The sequence below is a fragment of the Somniosus microcephalus genome, chromosome 12 (assembly GCF_052327205.1).
Source record: "Somniosus microcephalus isolate GS21.2 chromosome 12, FLI_Smic_1.0, whole genome shotgun sequence".
NCBI classification, from domain to species: domain Eukaryota; kingdom Metazoa; phylum Chordata; class Chondrichthyes; order Squaliformes; family Somniosidae; genus Somniosus; species Somniosus microcephalus.
In genome coordinates this window covers 193,404,608-193,419,953 of record NC_140998.1, presented here as the reverse complement: position 1 = coordinate 193,419,953, position 15,346 = coordinate 193,404,608, and the positions used below count along the sequence as shown (strand labels likewise).

Below are 15,346 nucleotides of genomic sequence, written 5' to 3'. Positions count from 1 at the left end.
GCATATTAATAACAAGTCCACTCGAAGTTTCGACGTAGGACAACCAGTGTTGGCAAGGGGCTATGGAAACGAAAAATGGCAGTCCGGAACAATTCGGGCCAGACAAGGACCTCTGATGTACACAGTAGATATTGGTAACAATGTGATAAGGCGTCATGCGGATCAACTGGTAGAATCAAGAGCAAGGGTCGAACCCATGGTTGCGACAGAGACAACTGTGGAAGACGTTAATGAACCTGAAGCATTTACCTCGGCAGGGACTGTACCTGATGATGACGTCCAATACATAGGAAACCAACAAGAAGAGCCACCTCAGCAACAAGAATCAGAGACCACTGAAAGGCGTTATCCAAACCGAATCAGAAGGCCTCCTGAGAGACTGAACCTTTGAACTGTTTATACCTGAAGTTATATATGTATATATGTTATGATGTTATGTTAAATGGGGATATGACTGTTAAGCTAAAAAGGGAGGATTGTGGTGTATGTAACCTGTTCCACCTTAAGAGAACTTAAGCCTGTTCCACCTTAAGAGATGTACTACTTTCTCTGGCTGCTGTATACGTAATACCGGTGGTGACCACCGGTATATAAGTACTGTGTAGTGATATTGTATTTAGTATAGTCCTGACCTCCAACTAGTAAAGACCTGTTGAACTTTATTCTGTAGTCTGTGTCAGTAATTAATCATAATACAACTGGAACACACAGACTTAACAGGAATGAAGAGTGAAAGGGAAATAAAAACCAGCAACTACTCTGCAGATAGCTCTATCCTGCTTCAACTTGGCAATCAAACTTTACAGCACTATAAGCATCTCTGCCCACTGGTTTAAAAGAAGCTACTACTCCGGCAGAACAGTTGGAGCAGGAGTTGAAGCTCATGCAGGACTGATGTTAAATAGCAGTTATAATAAATCCTGACAATATTAAAAACAAAGTTAACTAAATATTTCTCTACACCACTTTATGATCAGAAGGAAGGTACAATTTAAGCAGCCAATCTCTTCCACTCACAAAGAATGGAACTTTTCCCTCTACATAAGATAGATAAACAGATACTGGGACTGCAATCCATCAGCAGCTTAGCCCAAAAATCACTGAATGCTGAGACTTCAAAAATCACTCCCATCATCTGAGCTACCAGGATGCCAATAAATACAGATAAATATTTAGAATAAAACTTTTCCACTACAATGGAAGTATTTAACAAATTATGTATAAATATGTGGTTATTTTCCCTGTAAAAGTAAATTAAGTTAAAAAAATAAAATCCAATTTTCCATTTATAAGTACCTAAAGTTTATTAAAATGTATCTCTATCAATTACTGTCAAGGGAGATACAAACCCAACATTAAGCTGAACCACTGATGAAACCAGAAGTCAAACTCAATCCCTAATGCTGTAGGAAAGGGGATGTATATTGTAATTATAATACTTAATTTTCCACATAATTATGACTGTCAATTTTTTTAAATGTCTATCTTTAAAAAGACTTTTTAAACAGTTACTGTTTTTCAGGGCTAAAAATCTGACAATTTATCATATATATTGGCCCAGAAATTCGGGTCCCCACGGGTGAGTACGCGCTGGGTACTCACGCGTAGGCCCAACGGAAGTGCCAGTTTCGTGCATGCACAGCGCATGCGCGGGAAACCAGAACTTCCGTTCCCTTAACTGAAGGGGTTCAGAGGTCAAACACGTGCGCCGGAGAGGCAGCGCGTGCGCATGGAACTTTCGGGGTTTTTTTCAGGTTTTTCCGGGAGTCTAAGTCTCCAGCAGTTACACTTTTAAAAAGCAGGCGCAAGGCCTGCTTTTAACAAGGTAAGTGGTGAATTAATGAAAATTAAAACATTTTTTCCACAGGTTTATTATTTTTAAATACTTTAAAGAAAGGTACGTTTATTTTTAGCCCCGTTAGAAAATGTAATTAATTTTTTCAAAAATTTAAATTATTGTTTAAAATAGTTATTTTATGTAATTTATAGTTATTTTAAAAATGTGATTTAAAAAAAAAATTATTTGAAGTTTTAGTTATGTTTTGGAGGCTTATAGTATTTATACTTTTGACAGCTCTTCCTGTCAAATTTATGAATGGGCATTCCCTGCTACCATTGGTTCTCCATGGCCCACGTGATCCCAGGGGATGCATCGAACTAACTGCGCCCCTGGGTTACGCAAGCACTGCGCGCCGGCAGTTGGAGGAGGCCCAGGATCGGAATCTAATTTATTTGAAAACGGTGCACATGCTAGCTTGCTGCATGCAAGTCCTTGCTGATACACATGTATGTACTTTACCACGATCTTTTTTTAAAGAGAGTTCCAAGAGGAACTAGTAAAACGAGTGCAAGGACGCTATGGGAGGGCTTTTGTTATTCAAGTTACTACAGCTGTTCTTTGGTCAGTACTTTCAATTTCTCACCATCATGGGTTTACAAACTTGAACTGATTTAATACTTTTGATTTTGGAAAATCAAAACAGTGCATATGCAAAATACGGGACTGTACACAATTTTGTCAGTTATAGTAACAAATAGGAGCTATTTGATGCATTCATTTAGCTCCTGTTCAATAGCATAAAATATAAGACACTTCTGAATTGTCGTCTACAGACTGCTAATGTAAGACCTGCATTGCACTGCAGAAGAAAGAGACATTTCAAAAAAATTTGTGAAACACTGTACACCTGGATGAAACACCAAAAACATACAGCGCTAAAATAACTATGATTAAATAACTGTAACATAATTACACTTCTTTTTTTGCTGATTATGCAGTTCTTAGCACTTAGGTATCAGGCAGGTTACTTCAATGGAAAGCAAGGTGTTTGTGTCCTCAGAGCACCAATGCTGCTGTGTTTTCTGGATTGAAACAATCTGAATTGTGCTTATTCTTTTAAGAACAAAAAGCAATTTTATCCACATCCAGCCTTTCTGAGGAGGTATTTAATTCTGTACAATGAATAATTTTCATTGGCTCAGTTTACATCACTATGGATTCCATTATTCTGTGAACAGATAGCACTAACCTTGTTCTGAACATAAAAGCAGGATTGATATTAACTGAAGCCATACAGCCAACATTACGGATTTCTTTAGCAATCATCTGTAGCTTTTCAAAATTCACCAAACCTTCCACTTTGGAGCCATTCCCTAAGGGAAGAAAAAATAAAATGATTCCTGACGAGGACAGCTAAACAGATTTCAATTTTACACATTAAAATGTCTATTTAACATCCAGAGAACCCCATGCGAAGGACTGAGACCCCATCAAGGTTGAAAAGGTAAATCAGGAAGTAGGGAATGGATGACAGCAAGCTTGAGTTTTAAATGTCTGAAAATTGTAGGAGGAAGGAAAGACTGAGTGAAATAAGGAATTCCAAAGTTTTATAACAGTGAAGGAATGAGTCAGAGTATGAGGCTGCATGATGAGTATTGCTTTCAATAATAGGGATGTTGGTAGGAGGACGACGGCACCGACTGTAAATCAGGATAGAGCTATTAATGGTTAGCAGCTATGCTAACGTAGATGTTGCAAATTAATTCGTGAAAATGGAAGGTTAAAGGGAAATCACACCGTAATTATAAATACATGGCATTCTGAAAGATTAGACTGTGTAGTTAGACCTATGATTCTCCTGTGTTTTACTTTCTTAAGCTCAATTTCTTTCCCAGGATTTTACATCATCCAAATGCCTGCAAACACTATAAAAATGTAAAGTTAAAAAATTGTTTTGATAGTGGATTTGGTAACAGCATGGACCAGCATAGAGTCATTTCAGCTAAGGAACCTCGGTCTGAGCTCAGCCAAGACTGACGGGATGAAAGCTTTCTTCAACTTTATAACATTCTTATGTAAAATGAGCTTTAGGAACCTCAACTCAACAAAGCTCAGTCTGAAGGGACACAAGGATGTTTGGTGAGAATGCTGGAAAAATGTATGAAGTGCAGTCGAAAGTTCTCTTCAAAGATTTGAGTTAATTAAAAAATAGAGGAAGCTTTACTGTGCAGTTGAATGTGGTGCATCTAATGTGGGATTAATTGATGCTGAGACGATACACAAAGCAGGAAAGAAGCCATTTTCCAGCACTAACATTCCTTGCCTTGCTGAATGCAAAGATTAACCAATTCTACTTTCAAGTCATGATTTTCATGTGTTTTGCACTCAGCTCAGAATGGTAGAAGTGAATGTCACTGAGGACAGAAAGCTTTGTTGGGCTCACTTCCATTTCTACTATTCATGCATTTCAAAAGCAGGGCATCATAAATAAACATAAGAAACTAATGGGTTTGTAACCTCCAGAGCTCAGTTCTATCATCACCTCTCAACTAGGCGGCCCAGGGATGTTGGCCTAGTTTTTTAAAAACCTAGGCCCAATGGCGTGCAGTTTCCAGTACCATCAGCATTTCTCAGCTTGACAAATAAAAGTCACCTTAACAGTCATTGATCTTTCAGTCTATATTTCGGTATTCTTTGAAAGTTAACTGTTATAAAGGATAAAGAACAATACAGAAATCTTTTGGGGGGTTTGTGAGTCTGCTGCTGCAACTCTGCTAGGAGACCAGCAGAATCTACCAGAAAACAAAGGCCACGATGGTGGCTGGAAGCACCAATGTCTGTCCATCCTGCGGGGAGGGGTTACCCAAGCACCCGACTGCAGCCATGTCCTGTGTTAGGAGGCTTATCACTTACTTAAAAAAATAAGAATTTGTGGCATTTTCTTCTGTGGAGTGCAGAGTGTCCAGGCCTTGTTAGGGGCAAAACCTTCCTTCACCCTTACCAGGCAATTGACTGCAATGGGACAAAGCCAGGGGCAGGGATTCCTACACCGGCAGTACCTACACCTTTGGCTCAGTTGGGATCCGGTGCATCTGTGGAGAGTTGTACGCCCAGTGAGGTGAGGAGTACCGGCTTCCACATCGGTGGATGTGGGCCCCATCAGTAGGGTTCAGGCCAGGGTAGTGGCCTGGAACCACTTCACCCAATAGAAGAAAGATCCTCAAATTCTTCTTATTTTCAGTCCCCATATCACAGACTGTTATTGATAAATTCCAAGTCATATCGTGACTACATAATTTCCTCATACTTGAAGAGTGATGGGCTTGCACAAGCTCAATGACAAGAGTAAAACTTTGTTTTCAATATTTCCCTTCTTTAGCATTCCGATGTATACAAGATACAATATACACAAGTGTACCTTTATTGGGAAACAAATAAATTGACCAGTGGTGACATAGCTTCATCTAGTAGAGAATAGGATATAACTAGAAATGATCACAACACAGTAATTTAATTGAGTGGTTCAGATAAATTCATAAAGCTCGAGTTATTTATATTAGTCACCTAAGGCCCGAGATGAAATTGAAATTACTGCTGAACACGCAATAGCGTGGCATAAATAGGGGTCAGTGCAACAGTCATGGCGGTCCTCGCCTCACTGCAGCTACCGGGAGTCCTGAGGCCTGGGATTCCCAGCCAACCACAGTCAAATCTACACACCAGCTTAAATCATGAGGCTTCCAGACCTCATTATCACAGTTAAAGTGCCAAACCGCCTCCTGGCAGTGGGTTGACTGCCCGTGACCCCTCAGTTAAACCCAGAAGTGGGCGGGTCGGAGGTGGGTTGGGGTCAGGATTTAGACTTTTAACACTTTAACTTCCCCCTCGCCCCAAGTTTTTTCAGGTTAAAATTCCCCACAAAGTAATTAAATGGTAATGCAAGATGTGCTACCGTAACAAGATAATTGACAAATCATGAGCATGGTGTGAAAAAAGTACTGATATTTAAAGTAGAGAAAACTGCAAAAATGAAACCACAGTCACAATTTGTTTTTAAATAGAGCTACCTTCATGCAGGAATGTCAGATATTTCTTGATCATAGGGAAGAGAGGAATAATGGGAGACTGCAGGTTCTGGTTATTGAGAACATTGCAGTATTCAGCCATATTTCTGGAAGGGTCCAAGAAATCCTGAGGATCCTGAAATAACTTCTTATATTTGCATGGAAGTTTTTCCCAAGTATTCCGCAGTTGTGCCACCGGTGCAAGCTGTAGACCACTAGGTTTTGAGAGAAGACAAAAAAAAATTACAATATGTATTACAACAAAATCTAAACAGGTCTTTTAAGAAGTAAACCGCCAACTTAATTTGAAATTTAGCCACCTTTAAAATTTTTTTATTAAACCGCAATGTTTCAATCTCTAAAACACTAGACAGAAATGATGTGTATCCCCTTTTTCATATGAACCATTGAATGTTTGCCATTATGGGTTGAAATGAAGATTGTGGGTAGGTTTCAATTCACAATATCAGTAGCCAAAACCATTCAGCAAGGGTGCAGCACACATTTAGCAACATAACCGGTGAACACGTCCTGCAGAAACATTTCTCATTTGTAAACACAGCGGCCTATAAATTCGGTGATGCCCCGCCAGCACGTTTGCGCCGGAAATTTAGCGCCCGCCGCCGCGCCAGTTGTGCCCGCCCCAAATTCACTTTCAGCGCCCCAAAGCGGAAGCGGGCGCTGTTACAGGGTGTGCCCGCCCCGCTTGGGGCGCTGAAAGTCAATTTCAGTGCTGCCGGTCTCGCTGCACCACCCGATGCGGAGCGGCAGGCTGCTGTACTGCAGGCCTCCCCCTTCTCTTAAGGGGGAGGTGCCTGCAACGGCCGGAGCCTCGTTGAAAGTGCCGGCAAAAGAGCCCGGCACAACGGCGAAGTGCCGGGCTCCACGGAAATCAGCCGGCAATGCCGCGGGGGGGGGGGTGGAGGAGGCCGGGGAAGGAGGTGCGGGCAGGCGGCCGCCGAAAAAGCGGCCGGCCGCACCTCCGCTTTAAATAGCGCCACTACGGCTGCAGCACGGCCAGGTTTTCAAAACGTTGTTAGCGGCCGCCAGGGAAGAGGCGGCCGCTACTGAAGATGGGGATCGGCGTGGTTTCGGCCGGTACCGAGGCGCTGCGCACACCGATGACGTCATCGGTGCCGGCGCAGCGCTACCGGCTTACGCCGATTTAAAGGCCCACCTAATTTCGGCGACGGCGCAACTTCCGGCGCAACCCACTCTTGCGCCCCTAAATGGGCGCAAACCCAAGGGAATTTCTAGGCCCGCATCTTTATAAGACAAAGAAGATCCACAGCACAACTTAGACCATCAGAATTTCATATTTTCCACGATCGATTCAAATAAACTTTACATTTTTCTGAGTTTAAAGCAGAAATATATTCTCTGTTTGTATTATTCAGCTCTAGCTTTAATATTGCTAACAATGAACAGAAAAAATGTAACAATCGCTACACCCCACTTTCCATTTCCACCTCGAATTAATTGCGAAAGTCAGTAATGTTGGTTAATGAGGAGTCCTTGGCTCACTGTCATTTTCAGCAAGCACTGGGGATTGCCAGTGTAGGGGGTGGCGTGCGCCCAGTCAGCTTCACCTCGGACTGCCTTGGAGCGGTTCCAATCGCTCCCACACCCCTGGGTTCTAGACACCGGACTTAGGTACAGGCGGCGATACAGAAAATCGAGTAGACAAGTGGTTTGGTGCAAGAAAACCAACATTTTATTAAAAGCAGAATAAAACAATCTTATGAAAATTACTTGTATGAAATACAGGCAAAAACAATTACACTTATATGGGAATGGGGAACACACGGCACATCAAGGGAAAACAACTACATTAACAATCCCCTTATCCTTATCCCACCCCCTATACCTAACTAGATTAAGCTATGAGGGGCCAGGAATTCATGCTCACCAATCCAAAACCTGTTGCTTTAAATGGGTTGATTTTGAGGTCCGCTCTTGCTGTCCTTTGGGGTATCCTGTCGCCACGTGGTCTCAGGGCGCGGCGCTGAAGTTGTTGATGCGTAGCACCCTCCTTTTTCCTCAGCTACCGTCGTCGTCGAGTCGCGATGGGTCTTCTTCTGCGGGCGGCCGGCCGTGGTAACGTTGCGGTTGGGGGTCTGTTAGCGGTTTTTACCGTCTAGATGATTTCACTACCCATGCTTAAAATACCAGCTTATTCATAAAACTGGGCTCTTACACTGGGGTTTTTACTGTCCATACACACAATGCCAACTTATTCACCAACCGCCAGCTTATAACTGGGCGTTTGTCCCCCAATGCGTCTTTCTGCTGCCCTTCTCTGCCTTTACCGGTTCACCTTCTTCTTCGTCTCGTCTCGTCTGCCCGTTTGTGGCCTGTGTGCCCTGTGCGATTTCGAATCGGATTTTGTTCTCCCACGTTTGGCCCCGGTGTAATGGGCATCCTTGGTTGTTGAGCAGCGCGGGGAGCGAGAAGAGAGCCCGCCATGAGGCCAGGGTACGAGAACGAGCGGCAGCAGGCCAAAAGCCAAACGATAAGAAGGCAGAGCAAGAGAGCGATGACCACTGATGGGCCTACAATTATACCCGTTCTTCAACTCCTTATCTGCGCGCCAAATCAGGTCAGTCCTTTTGTCTAACTTTTGGCGGGCTTGTTTAAATGATTACAGCCATTTATTTTAACGACTACTGGAGCGGTTGTCTCCAGGCCTAATGGCCCCGATGTCCTGGTTGTTTGTCATGGATGACGCTTAATTGTCCCCATCCTGACTTGATGGCTACTGTGAGTTGTTACTGATTAAATATGCAGAAACCTAATGGCCTCGATTCTAGGCCCATTCTCGCTTGATCTATTTCAAGGCGAATGAATGCATATTCTGTGTATACTTTAGCTGTCTGGCTCCAGAGTGTCCTTTTCACAGATTCCTGCATTTGAAGTTTTGTTTCGGGGCCTGCCTGTCTGCAGGGCCTTGCTTTCAAAAATCCTGTCGGTTTTGGTCACGAGGTTACAGAAGCCATTTTGGGTACCCTGTTTTTAATAACTTGTCCAAACAGGGTCCCTTGATCCATAATTTAGGGGGAATGTGGGAATTTTGCAAACCCTACACAGGAGACTTCCTTTGCTGGTATAACCCACTTATCCTTTGCCCCTACAATATTCTAGCACTGGGACTACAATTTACAAACTTTTTCCTTGTAACTGAAACTAGTTACATAATCTAAATATTTCAATCATAATAAAAGATATATTCCAAGCAAATATTTTAACTTATGTCAGAGATTTACTATTTATATAACTCATTAAAATTTTGTACACTAAACATCCTTAAGTAGGGTTGCAATCTTTGCACAATATGCACTTGAACAACTTTTAGTGTTAACAATAAATCTTGTTTTTTTAAATGTTTTTCAGCTTTTGTTACTTTTCAATACAATTTTGAAACTTATAAAAAGGAATAACATTTCACATTTGAAAATGCTCTATTCAACACTAATTCCCTTTTCTTACAATAGTAAAAGCAAAGGATACATTTGTGTCCCTCCATTTAGAAGCTCATCATTGCCATTATTCCATTTCCAATAGAAAGAAACACATTTGCCGAATCAAGCTTTACTACAGCTTTGTAAGTGAAGAATTACAACTCCTTCAGATTACTCTAGTAAGTCATCATTTGAAGAAAAATATGATACTCATCAGGTCAAGCTTCACATTAGAGTCATTTGGAAAGGATAGTGATGCATTTAAATTTTTGTCAACAGAGTAATTTCAAACCAATATAGGACTGCTATTAAAGTCTACAGTACCGCAACGTCTTTCCATCTTCTGTGATATTTCCACTAACATATGATTCATTTTTTTTAATACAACACACAGAATAACGATAGATTTCGGTTGCAAGTGCTCCTAGCACTGTGTTATGGTTCAAGGATCCCAGCGTGCCAAAGTGAACTACAAAAGAAGGTATTTTAAATTTACAGCTCTCTCTGCAGGCTTCTCCTACATATGTGCAGAGGTAGATGTTGATGCTGCTGCCTGACCTGCTGAGTATTTCCAACATTTTCTGTTTTTACTTCAGATTTCCAGCATCCGCAGTGCTTTGCTTTTGTGTTGTGGTAGCATGTAGTAGATGTTTAATTTCAGCCGGAGTCATATATCAAGCATGGCTCATTTTCCATTTGCTACCTCTCCATCATTTTTGCATTCTCCCTAATCCCCTTCTGCTCTTGTTTCCATCCTTATAGTTGTATTAGTTGGTTCTTTACTGGGCCAACTGCACCATTCCACTGTCCTTTCATAATCTGCTGCCCATTAAATTCAATAAAGCCTTGCAAGGTTTACAAATTATCACACAAAGTACCTGGTGAAATTGGAAATAAACATTCATGCATGCCAGTAAAACACTAAAAAGGACTTTAGAGAAAAATGTTAGTGCTCTGAATACGGTACAAAGAGGCCTTGTGCTCCAGCTCAACACCCACCTCATTAAGTGCTACTTTGAGACTGTTACGGTTTTCAGTTCAAGCCAATGAAGCCTTCGCTCAGTTTTATACCCTGGGATGTTTTTCTATATTAAAGCTGCTACATAAATGCAAGTTGTTGTGCTGTTGCTGTTGAACTTGTCTCCAAAGTACCTATTGCCAGACACCTCACCATATTTCAACCATCTTAAGCTTCTCTGTTGACAGATATTGCAATGCCACATGGCTGAATACTTAAGCCTAGAAATTGGAGGTGTTAGCGCTGGCCGTTAAGGCCTGTTTTGTTGAAAAAATTGGCGGCCACCCCACTTCTGGCGGATCCCACGGCGGATGCCATTTTCGGCAGGTCAGCAGCACTGCCGTTGCCTGTGCTCAGGCAAGTATTTTAATTAGCGGAACTGTGACGTCAATTGCCGTGCAACACTGAATTGACGCACGCTATTCATTTTGGAGCTTGCCACTCTTCTTACAGCCCTCTCCAAAGCATGCCAGTGCATGAAGACGTTGACAGCGAGTAGAGGCGGGAGAAAGCGGCTGTGTGCTACAATCCATACAGTAAACAGCTGCTGCTGGATAACTGTTAACTATGCAGCGCTATTGGAGTGAAAATTGCTTCCAATGAGATGCATCAAATCTCCCCCCATGTCAGTCAAACAGTATCGGAGATAAATACTTTTAAAATAAACTCTACTGTACTACAATTGTAATAATATCAAGAAAAATCAAAGCTGCATTTCCTTAAATTTTAAACATTGGGTTTTTCTAGTGTAGGAACTGATAAAATGAGATGCAAAGTTTGGAAGTCTGCTTTTAAAAAGCTTGACAGCATATTCTCACCAAGAGTTTCTCAAAAGTCTGCTGTTGTTAAAAATTTAATTGAACTCTCTTCTGCACTATTTACACCAGTAAACTCCTGACCAAGAGTTCATGTTCCCCATTTTTAAATTTATTTCCATTGATGCCTCATGCAACGATTTAAGGACATCTGTATCACAGTCTTTATGTGGTGTTTCCAGTCACAGTCACTCCAGATCTGAGCCTGTGCTATAAGACCCACTCAACAGGGAGTGAATCACCTATGTGGTATGCAGGCTAGTGCATTGTCACTGCTAGCTGCAAGCTGGTGCATCACCATCCCTCTCCAGCACCATCAGCAGACTCGATAGCAAAACCCAGGAGCAGTCAAAACCCCGCACCGATCCTTCAGACGCGATCTTCAGCCTCCTGCTGATGTTAGCGCCGGAAAGAGCACGTTGCACAACAGCTTCTCCGCTCTGCTCATGTCAATTAGCAGGCAGCACCAAAATACCTGTCTGCGTTCTTTCAGCGGGCGGCCATTAGCTTTGGCCTGTGCGGTTACCAGCACGTTTTCGGCCTACTCGAATTTCTAGGCCTTAGTTAACAGCTCTAAACCCAAAGGTAGTTGGGGTAGGGGTACATTTTCACTGAACTTAATGATAGAGTTGGATTGTGTACTAAAATCGAACATTTATGCAACTTGCATTCTATTTACAGCAAAAGGTGATTAGAAACTTGTACCATTATCAGAGTTTAGTCCTTCCTACAAAGTATACAAGAATTAAACGTGATTTAAAAAAAACATTTTTTAGAAGTAAAAGTTTCTCTTACTGGTATATATATTTTTTACCTGATAATTGCAAACATGGAGTTAAAGTTCTTGCAGCACAGTGCCATCTTGATAAAGTGTTTAATTATCTTCATCCTTTTCAGTTGGTGTAATGATCAATAACATGTCATTCTATAGTGGACACTAGGTGGAGCCGTAGAGCTGTGTAGAGCTGTATGTATATAAGACTAAACTACCCAGCTGTATGTATATTAAGACTACATTACCCATGAGGCACTAGGCTACCCAGAAGGCAGCAGTCAAGATGGATGCCTCTACAAATACTGTACCTAGTCCACATGTGCTCAATAAAGTGTCTAGCAAAAGCTCGCTGTGTTTATAATAAGAATGTCTATTTATTAATGAACATAAGAGTTGGTTTGGTTCTCGAAGAATCTCTGTTGCAACCCAAAATGTTTCCTGATTGATAATGTTCTCAAATTTCTTCAGATTGACACATTCAGTTTCTGACTTAAGTTTGAACAAGTCATCTATGTACTCTGTGGGTTCAATGTTACAAAATAGTTCAAAGTTTTTCATGGAGAGCTGGGTGGCAACTTCAATAGTGCTTAGTTGTAGCAGCATGATATGACTCTTCCGGAGCAATTCCTGAGCATCTTTATCTGAGCAGAGTATCCCTGTCTCCATGTTGTTCTTCAGGTAGTACTTTAGGGAGGCAAAAATAATCAACGTTGCATTAACTGAAAGGAAAACAATACAGCAACAACACTTTGATCAGACTTATTCCAGGTGTGTAAATCGTTTCTCTTTTCAATTTATTTTATACCAGCGAGCAATTAACTGTCATCCTCCCCATCCCAACTTTTTTTGCACTGCATTCAGATCAATAGTCGAGCAGAAACAGAACTTCCTATGATGCTCTAACATTCTCACAACTTTTTAGAACTCTCTCACATCACCCACTATGCTATCCTCAAACTGGATTTGCAGCCATACATTTTCTTATGCAACATCGGCAGCAACAGCTTGCCTGATGTCTGCAACCTTCTTCTTGATGATTTGCCAAACTGAGTTTGAATTCCATGAGGGGCAGGCCCTGAAAAAAACATCAAGCAGTAAATGAACTCAGGTGCCTCTATGCACCTCCCAGTGGCCAGCCCCTGAAAATAGGACTGGGAACATTGGGTTGGGAGAAATCGGAGGGGGAAAAGAACACTTTACAAAATGAGACAAAAAATAATTCACCCAAAGTAGTGACCGATTTGATTCAGAGGTTGACATGCTGTCAGGTGTTCCGCAGGGGTCAGTGCTGGGGCCCCAACTCTTTACAATCTATAATAACGATTTGGAGGAAGGGACCGAGTGCAACATATCCAAGTTTGCCGACGATACAAAGATGGGAGGGAAAGCAGTGAGTGAGGAGGACATAAAAAACCTGCAAAAGGACATAGACAGGCTAAGTGAGTGGGCAGAGATTTGGCAGATGCAATATAATGTTGGAAAGTGTGAGGTTATGCACTTTGGCAGAAAAAATCAAAGAGCAAGTTATTATCTAAATGGAGAGAAACTGCAAAGTTCTACAGTACAAAGGGATCTGGGGGTCCTGGTGCATGAAACACAAAAAGTTAGTATGCAGGTGCAGCAGGTGATCAGGAAGGCCAATGGAATCTTGGCTTTTATTGCAAGGGGGATGGAGTATAAAAACAGGGAAGTCTTGCTGCAGTTATACAGGGTATTGGTGAGGCCACACCTGGAATACTGCATGCAGTTTTGGTTTCCATATTTAAGAAAAGATATACTTGCTCTCGAGGCGGTTCAGAGAAGGTTCACTCGGTTGATTCCGGAGATGAGGGGGTTGACGTATGAGGAAAGGTTGAGTAGGTTGGGACTCTACTCATTGGAGTTCAGAAGAATGAGAGGCAACCTTATCGAAACATATAAGATTGTGAGGGGGCTTGATCGGGTGGATGCAGTGAAGATGTTTCCACTGATGGGTGAGATTAGAACTAGGGGGCATAATCTAAGAATAAGGGGCTGCCCTTTCAAAACTGAGATGAGGAGAAACTTCTTCACTCAGAGGGTAGTAAATCTATGGAATTTTCTACCCCAGAGAGCTGCGGAAGCTGCAACATTAAATAAATCTAAAATGGAGATAGACAGTTTCCTAGCAGATAAGGGAATTAGGGGTTACGGGGAGAGGGCAGGGAAGTGGACGTGAGTCTAGGGTCGGATCAGCCATGATCCTATTGAATGGCGGAGCAGGCCCGAGGGGCCGTATGGCCTACTCCTGCTCCTACTTCTTATGTTCTTATATGCTTGTATGCATTACACCTATAGATAATGCTCTAAATATATCTTCAAACTTGGTGTTTCCCCATCCAAATCCAATGTAAATAAAAGTTTATTTTAATTGGTTTCCTTGCAGGAACATTGATTCTGGCATTTTAGTCATCCTTACCTGCCACTAAGTTGGATTCGGTCGGCGAGCTTTGATAGCTGATCCGGAAGTCGTTTTTGCTTGATAACACCTTCAGGGGTAACGGAGACTTCACATAGCGAGTATGATTCAGGAGCAGCAGTCATTGCAAATTCTCGAAGTGCCTGAATTACCACTTCCTTTCGGTGGTATCTCTGCTGATCATTATGTAGCGACTTTGTTGGTCTGCCTTGAAAACTCTTAAAACTTGATCTGGTAGCTCTGTTCGAAAAACAAAATAAACTGAATATGTGAGAAGCATAAAGAAAGACCGCTTTATTAAGATTATTATACAAACATGTGCAATCAACGGGCAGGAAAAGACCAGCTGGTTTATCAAGCCTGCCCCACACTATATTATACAACAATATTATTTTCTTTTTGTTCATTAATACGCAGTTACAAACAGGACAAAGACTACATCAGTTTGTCAGTTAATGGCACAGTGAGGTAATGGGGCTGAATATTCCATTTGAACTCTATTCAGATGCTGATAACCTTCAATAACGAATCCATCATTTAGGTGCTACTTCTATATCTGACTATATTGCTGCAAATAAAAATATGTTGTTATAGACGATTTTTTGTTAGCAACAGAACAATTTATTTTGGTAAACCCATTCTTTACATAAAATTATTTTCTTAAAGATCCAATTTCCAATACATAATGGCCTGGATTTTCCATTAAGACTATCAGCGTTCACCGCTATGATGGAGTAAATCGGACAGCAAGTTCTGGCATCCACACATGCGCAATTAAACGCAGAAATCCAGAAGCTGCTGTTCGATTTGCTCTACTCCTCCACAAGCTTCACTACACCAGTACCTCGCAGATAGATTCGGCATTAAAATACATGAAGGGCATGAAGTTTCCATATGTGCCCACCAGTTACCCACTAAACATGCCAGAAAGAGTCATAAGAACATAAGAAATAGGAGCAGGAGTAGGCCAATCGGCCCCTCGAGCCTGCTCCGCCATTC

At 41.7% G+C, this 15,346-nt stretch overlaps 1 long non-coding RNA gene across 1 annotated transcript in view; it reads right to left on the bottom strand.

The window, feature by feature from the left end:
* Nucleotides 1-12,232: 12,232 nt before the first annotated feature.
* LOC147109826 (uncharacterized) overlaps nt 12,233-15,346 on the bottom strand; it is a 44,924-nt gene continuing 41,810 nt past the window's right edge. Inside the window, exons 5-6 of the long non-coding RNA XR_015080357.1 lie at nt 14,348-14,587; nt 12,233-12,594 (exon numbers count right to left, since the gene is read on the bottom strand). This is a non-coding gene — a long non-coding RNA (uncharacterized LOC147109826). The remainder of the gene's footprint in view (nt 12,595-14,347; nt 14,588-15,346) is intronic.